This window comes from Papio anubis, chromosome 8 (genome assembly GCF_008728515.1).
Source record: "Papio anubis isolate 15944 chromosome 8, Panubis1.0, whole genome shotgun sequence".
NCBI lineage: Eukaryota > Metazoa > Chordata > Mammalia > Primates > Cercopithecidae > Papio > Papio anubis.
Genome location: NC_044983.1, coordinates 21,586,377 through 21,593,047, shown reverse-complemented (window position 1 = coordinate 21,593,047; position 6,671 = coordinate 21,586,377). Strand labels below are relative to the sequence as shown.

General features: G+C 45.0%; 1 protein-coding gene across 5 annotated transcripts in view; it reads left to right on the top strand.

Moving 5' to 3' along the window:
- Positions 1 to 251: 251 nt before the first annotated feature.
- Positions 252 to 6,671, top strand: part of ENTPD4 (ectonucleoside triphosphate diphosphohydrolase 4) — a 29,627-nt gene continuing 23,207 nt past the window's right edge. For 2 of the 5 annotated variants that reach the window (XM_003902541.4, XM_009212710.3), the window contains exon 1: positions 252 to 421. The gene's annotated coding sequence lies outside the window, so the exon portion shown is untranslated. The remainder of the gene's footprint in view (positions 422 to 6,671) is intronic. The other 3 variants (XM_017961868.3, XM_017961867.3, XM_021942140.2) reach the window with 2 other exon arrangements.

The following is a 6,671-nucleotide window of genomic DNA, read 5'->3' as shown; positions in this document are numbered from 1 at the left end:
GCTATTTTCCATAACCGTTAGGAGCGCTAAGGAAAGATAAACTGCGGTGTCCTAAGTACGCTGCGGCTCGCTGACAACCAGACGAGCACCACGCCACAGTACTGGGTGCCTCCGTGCCACCACTTCCACATTTCTCGCGCACTGCGCGGAGGCACGCCCACGCGGATCCACGAAACAACCCAGCGCTCGGACGCCAATCATCCCGGATCAGGCTCCGCCCCCCCGGCGCTCAACGCGCCCGTCGGCGTGCGCGCTCCCGCCACCAGCGTGCGCGCTCCTGGCGCAGGCGGTGACGCGTCGCCGGCGGGTGCCGGGTGGGGGTGCGGCTCCAGGAAGGGAGCGCGGCCTCCAGGAAGCCGGCTGGCCGTGATGCTGCCAGTTGGTGGTCCCCCGCTCCCGGGGTCCCCGGCCAGCCAAGCAGGTAAGGCCGCCTTCCGGGCGCGAGTGAGGGAAGGGCGGGCGGCCGAAGGGGCCGGCAACGGCGGGTGGGTTGGAGTGCGGTGGCCAGCGGCTCGGCGAGCGGGCCGCGGACGAGCCTCTCTGCCTCAGGCCCCAACAGCCGCCCTCTTAGCCCCGCGGACAGATTCCCGCCGCCCCTGCTGCGCGGTCACATCCGGGCGCCCCGGGACCAGCACCTGTGAGCCGTGGCGGCCGGCGCGCTCCCCCAGCCCCCGGCAGGGGACATCTGGCGGTCGCGCGCCTCGGTTGACCTCTCGGGATCCCCCCCTCGAATGGGCGGAGCTTGGCCGGGCAGCACGGATGCTGCACCGGGGACCTAGCCGGCCCTGCCTGCCGCTTTAAATGACATTCGCGCGTCTTGTCGTTTTCGCTTTGCTTTGCTTTGCTTTGCTTTTGCCAGATTTCATGTTAGATTTCTTCTTGGGAAAATGGAGCTCTTTGGGCAGTAAAGAGATAATACACAGCATTGTTTCTGAACTTGAGTAATGCGCGGACCCCTTTTAAAGGGACAATTCTCTCATGGTCTAGAATATGTCCCAGAACCCTTAGGGTGCTCCAGACCCCAGTTAGATGAACCCTGGTGCAGAGCGTTTTCAGAGAACGTTTATCACGAAGGAAACCAAAGAGATCCTTTATGATTCAGGAACTTTCAGGCTAGAAGGTAAACTACAGGTAATGGAAGAATTCTAAATTAGAGACTCAAAGCCCAGGTTAATTTCACATTGCGCTGTCTGTTGTCTTCTGCTTTTTGTGATGAAAATACCAAATTATCCAGCTTTAGAGAGGCCTAGAAGAGTTATATTATTTGTGTTATATATTTGATGTTTTTGTATCAGATTTGTTAATTCTGTTTGACATATTAGAATTATAAAATGGAATACTAATTTGTATAGTTTAGTCGTTTATTTCTGTGTTTACCTTAACATTGATTTATCTCTTGTAGTTGTTGCATATTGAGTCTATGGCTTATATTCTTCTCCTCTAGTAGGAAATGTGTGACCGAGGCCCTTGAGGGTGTAGTCTAGGAAGGAGACAAAAATGAACATTTATGTAAGGATTTATATTCTCTACGTATTTACTCAGCATGTTTGCTTAAAATAGAATACCCATGAATAAAGAGACGATTCCAATTGTGAGAAAACCTCAGGATGTGTAACAGGTTAAATCTTGACAAAGAAAAATGTTGACTTGTGCTTTGAAAGAAGTGTAATGTTGAGAGGAGGACACGCTGCCTTGGAGGAAGTGCTGTTAGTAACTGCCTGAGGCAGGCATGGGGACAGCTTGTGTGGGAGAGAAGAGAGAGAACTGCCGCACTAGAGCAGAGAGATGGTATCTGGGACTGATGAGAGGATAGGTTGGTGAGATAAGGTGGACCAGTTGATGGATAAAAGGTTTCAGGTGCCACACAGGAAACTTATTGTTGATCCTTGGGCTTCCAGAAGGTTCTTAGCTGGTCATATTTTGAAGGCCGTGTTTTACAAAGAGTTGCCTGCAAAATGTGGTGTGCACAGTGAAGGCAGAAGGTGGGTGAGTCGCCAAGAGATCTGTCTTGAGATAGTGATGCCTGCTATGGTCATCTTAGATATGAGGGATATCTGAGGAAGAATCGACGGGCTTGGAGAATGATAGAATATGTCAACACAGGAAGTGGGAATCAAAGCTGAGAACCAGGTAATCCAGGTCAATGGGGATTGGTGATACCCATCTTAGACCTGGAGAATTTGGAGGGTGGTATTAGTTTACATCAGAAGATTTCAGCCCCAGACTTGGACTAATTGAGTTTGCGGTAACAGGGCTTCAATGAGCTTGGAATGTGGAACTGGAACTTGAGGAAAGTCAGAGTTAATGCAGGAAAAGTGACCAGAAAAAGACTAAAATGGGAACCAGAATTTTGCAAATGAATAGAGAGGGAGGAAGAGGTTAAGACTTTATATTGAAAAATAAAATTAAAATGGTTAAGATAAATACTGAAGAACATACAGATCGTAAATAGCACTACGTACATTTCTTGTTAAAGAATAAATCAAGTTGTCTTCATGTATCTGTTGTCACAGCTGAGTAATGGTGCCACCCTGCCACCCGGCAGCCTTCACATCAACCTCTCACTCTCAGAAAGCAAAACGCTGCTGGAATGGTTGAGAGCAAATTTAATTTTTCCAGGTTCTCTTGAATGCTTTGATAGTCAAATCATTCTTTTCTGAAGTACCTTTCCCTATGGTACCTTTGCTTATTCAGAAGCCGAGCTCTCCCAGAGGCTGACTTCTCTGTGATTTTGTTTGCCTGTGATTTGAGTTCACTAACATCTGTTTCCTTGCATCGTGCGTTTTTTCACCAGTGGAACCATTTCCTTTTGTGATTGATTTGCGTTGTTTTTGTCATTGTCTGTAGAACTGTCAGTGAGAGACTGACAAAGACATTGACACCTGACCATGGGCTTTATTCCAATAAAGAATGATCAGCCAAGCAGGGCCCCCCTAGCTGAAATTATGAGAGTTAATGCATCTCTCTGGTGATAGGTCTAACACAATTTAGGCTTTTTTAAACCATGTCAGTTTTGGCCGGGCGCGGTGACTCAAGCCTGTAATCCCAGCACTTTGGGAGGCCGAGACGGGCGGATCACGAGGTCAGGAGATCGAGACCATCCTGGGTAACACGGTGAAACCCCGTCTCTACTAAAAAATACAAAAAAACTAGCCGGGCAAGGTGGCGGGCACCTGTAGTCCCAGCTACTCGGGAGGCTGAGGCAGGAGAATGGCGTAAACCCGGGAGGCAGAGCTTGCAGTGAGCTGAGATCCGGCCACTGCACTCCTGCCCCGGCAACAGAGCGAGACTCCGTCTCAAAAAAAAAAAAAAAAATGTCAGTTTTATGTGGTGGTACTGAATTTGCCTCCCAGAGCCCTGGTGCGAAGATTCTTAACTAGAAGGACAATTGGAGTTTACATTTGAAGATCAAATTACCATATTGTTAACTTTTAGGCAATAATCTGTCGTACTTTTGTCCTGAGTAAAAATTATAGTGCTTCAGCAGTTATAAGCTGTCCTGTTTTCTCTGCTTTTAAACACAAGTTTTGTAACTTAAAATATCTGTTTATCCTTTTGATCAAAATCATCACATATCTCAAAAGAAAAAAAAAAAGAAGTCCTGAGACAAACCTCAGATGACACAAAGTTTCCTAAGTGTACTGTGATCCTTCTCGCGGTCACCTTCCTCTTCGAAGTGTGTTCTTCTCACCCCATCCAGAATCGACCTCCCACCTCCAGAAATCTTTTTCTGCTAAAGCTAGCCTTCGCTGTGCTCTTCTCTGAGCTCTTATAACAAGAATTCGAGTACTTTAACATTGCCTTGAATTAGTAGCTTGGTTATTTTCTGGGTATTAGTATTTTCTCTGTAGCAATCTGCAAACTCCTTGAAATTTGGAGTTGGGTTTGTTACTCCTCATATCACCTTTGTAGTCCTGATTTTCTTCCCCAAGGACCAGTTTGCCTTTAACTGTGACTTTAAGCTGCTAACTAAAACTTTCTTTTCTTTGGTTCTCAGTTCATCACACAGCTCTCACTGATTTTTTTTTTTAGTGTTTGGATTGGAATTCCTGTGTCCTGATAGGCTTTTAAGATAGGCTTTTTCAGTATGTTCAGAAAAGTATTTGATCCTGGAAACAAGGTTTCATCAGTCAAAGGTAGCTTGTTAAAAATCGTTATTTCTTCTGATGATAAAATTAATATATGTCCTTTGAAAAATATAGGCAAGGGCCGGGCGCGGTGGCTCAAGCCTGTAATCCCAGCACTTTGGGAGGCCGAGACGGGCGGATCACGAGGTCAGGAGATCGCGACCATCCTGGCTAACCCGGTGAAACTCCGTCTCTACTAAAAAGTACAAAAAACCAGCCGGGCGAGGTGGCGGGCGCCTGTAGTCCCAGCTACTCGGGAGGCTGAGGCAGGAGAATGGCGTAAACCCGGGAGGCGGAACTTGTAGTGAGCTGAGATCTGGCCACTGCACTCCAGCCGGGGCGACAGAGCGAGACTCCGTCTCAAAAAAAAAAAAAAAAAAAGAAAAATATAGGCAAGACTAGGGAAGAAAATAAAGATGATACCTGATCTCATTGTCCAGAAATAACTAAGCACTGTTAACATTTTGGTTTCTTTCCTAACATTTTATCCCCCCCAAGTATGGTGACTTTTTTTCACTTAATATATCATGAACATCTTTTTCATGTCAATAAATAGATCTGTATCATCACCTTTAATAGTCACATTGTATTCCACTGCATAAATGTACCCCACAGTGGACATTAGTAACAGTGTTTTGCTGTTACACACAATACTATGATGAACATCCTATAGATATTTTAGTGAATTTACCCCATGACTTCCTAAGGATGAATTTCTGGAAGTGTGATGGTCGTAGAGCAGAGGGTCGGCATGCGTAAATGTTTGTATGTGTCACCCCAATACCCCCAGAATGTTAGTGATGTGCCTGTCCAGAGTCTCACAGCACTGCTCATCGACCTTTTCCCCGTCCCCTGTTAGCCAAGTATCACCAGGCCTTCATGACTGCCAATCTGATAGCTGTTTTTATTTCTATTTATCTGAATACTGGTAGTTCTATTTTATCAGCCATTTCAATGAGATCATTTCAATAATCTCACATTGTCTTTGCTTATTTTTCTATTCAGTCTGTCTCTTATTTCTTTATGAGAACTTTGGATATGTAAAGGTTATTTACTCTTTGTCACGCACGTTGCAAGTACTTTTCCCAAGTTGTGTGTATTTGTACCGAGGAGGGAATTTTTTTTTTTTAAAGCACATAGAAGTTTTAAACTTGTGTAGCTATTTTATAAAAACATTAAAATCCATTTAAAGATCTAGATCACTGATTTTTTTTTTCTTTTTACTTTTTGTGTACACTTTTAAATCACAGACGTTGTTTGTCCTAAATTTGGGGTACAGGGTACAATATGGAAACCATATTAAAACTTGAACTAAAGTGATTTTTTCCCTTTGTCAGGTAGACAGTATTCATACTTTTTACTGTCTAATATCTTTGTGTGTATGTTTTATTTCCTCCACTGCATTATAGATTCTTTAAGGTCTGGGCCTGTATCTAGTTCATCTTTGTGTCTCCCATTTCCAGCCATTTGTGAAACCTGCAAGAGTTACTTACCCATGATTTGTGTGGCAGGCACTGGTCACTGGGGAACCAGAAGAATAAGAGGCTGTCCCTGCCCTAGTGGGACATGTCATGTAATGAGGAAGCCAACCACAAGTGTAATACTTTATCCCACTGCTGTGATAAGCAAACACTCTGGGGATATGAGGATTAGGGAAACTCACCCAGGACTCATGCTTGGTTTGTGTCAGGACTGATTCTTAGTAATGCAACTGACGACCCAAGGGAGAGGTTCATTCTGCAAATGCCAAGGAATGAGAGGCATTTCAGTGATCTGTAGCTTGTGTTTCGTGTGGCTGGAGCCTAGGGTACATAGGAGGGGTCTGTCGGGATGAGACAGAAGATGGGCCACAGATCAGTACTTTGCAAAGAGCTTTCTGCGATGATGTCAGTGTTTTATGTCTGGACTGACTAATGCAGAAGCTGTATGTGGCAGTTGAGCACTTCAAAGGTGGCTAGTACAACTGAGGAACTCAATTTTTAATTTTATTTAATTTTAATAACTTTTAATAACCACACGTGGCAAGTGGCTACTTTTATTTAATTTTAATTGGCTAATTTTATTTAATTTTAATTACTTTAAATAACCACATGTGGCAAGTGGCTACCTCAGTGGAGAGCACCGGACTAGATCATGAGGGATCTCTTTTATACCCTAAGGAGTGAGAGAGAAAAGTTGGGGGATGGGGAGGTATGATTCCCTGTTTGTTTCGGAAAGGTCACTCTAGTATAGAGGTTCTTAACCCTTTTGGGTCCCAGAACTCTAAAACTTAACTTCTTGCCAGGCCCTTTCGTGGGGTCTGCAAAGCTGCAACTAGCACTCAGCTGAGCAGACCAAAACCTGGGCCTGGGGGAGCTCCCATTCTGGAGGAAGAGACAAAAAAGAGAAACGTAACACACGCATTATGTTAGAGGACGAGGGTGAGTCGATTCTCATGCTTGCATCCCACCTCCCCTCCCAGGAGCTGTGTGACCTTAGACAAGTTACTTAGCCTCTGCCTCATCCATAGAGTATTTTGATAATAGTGTCTGTCTTGTAAGTTGT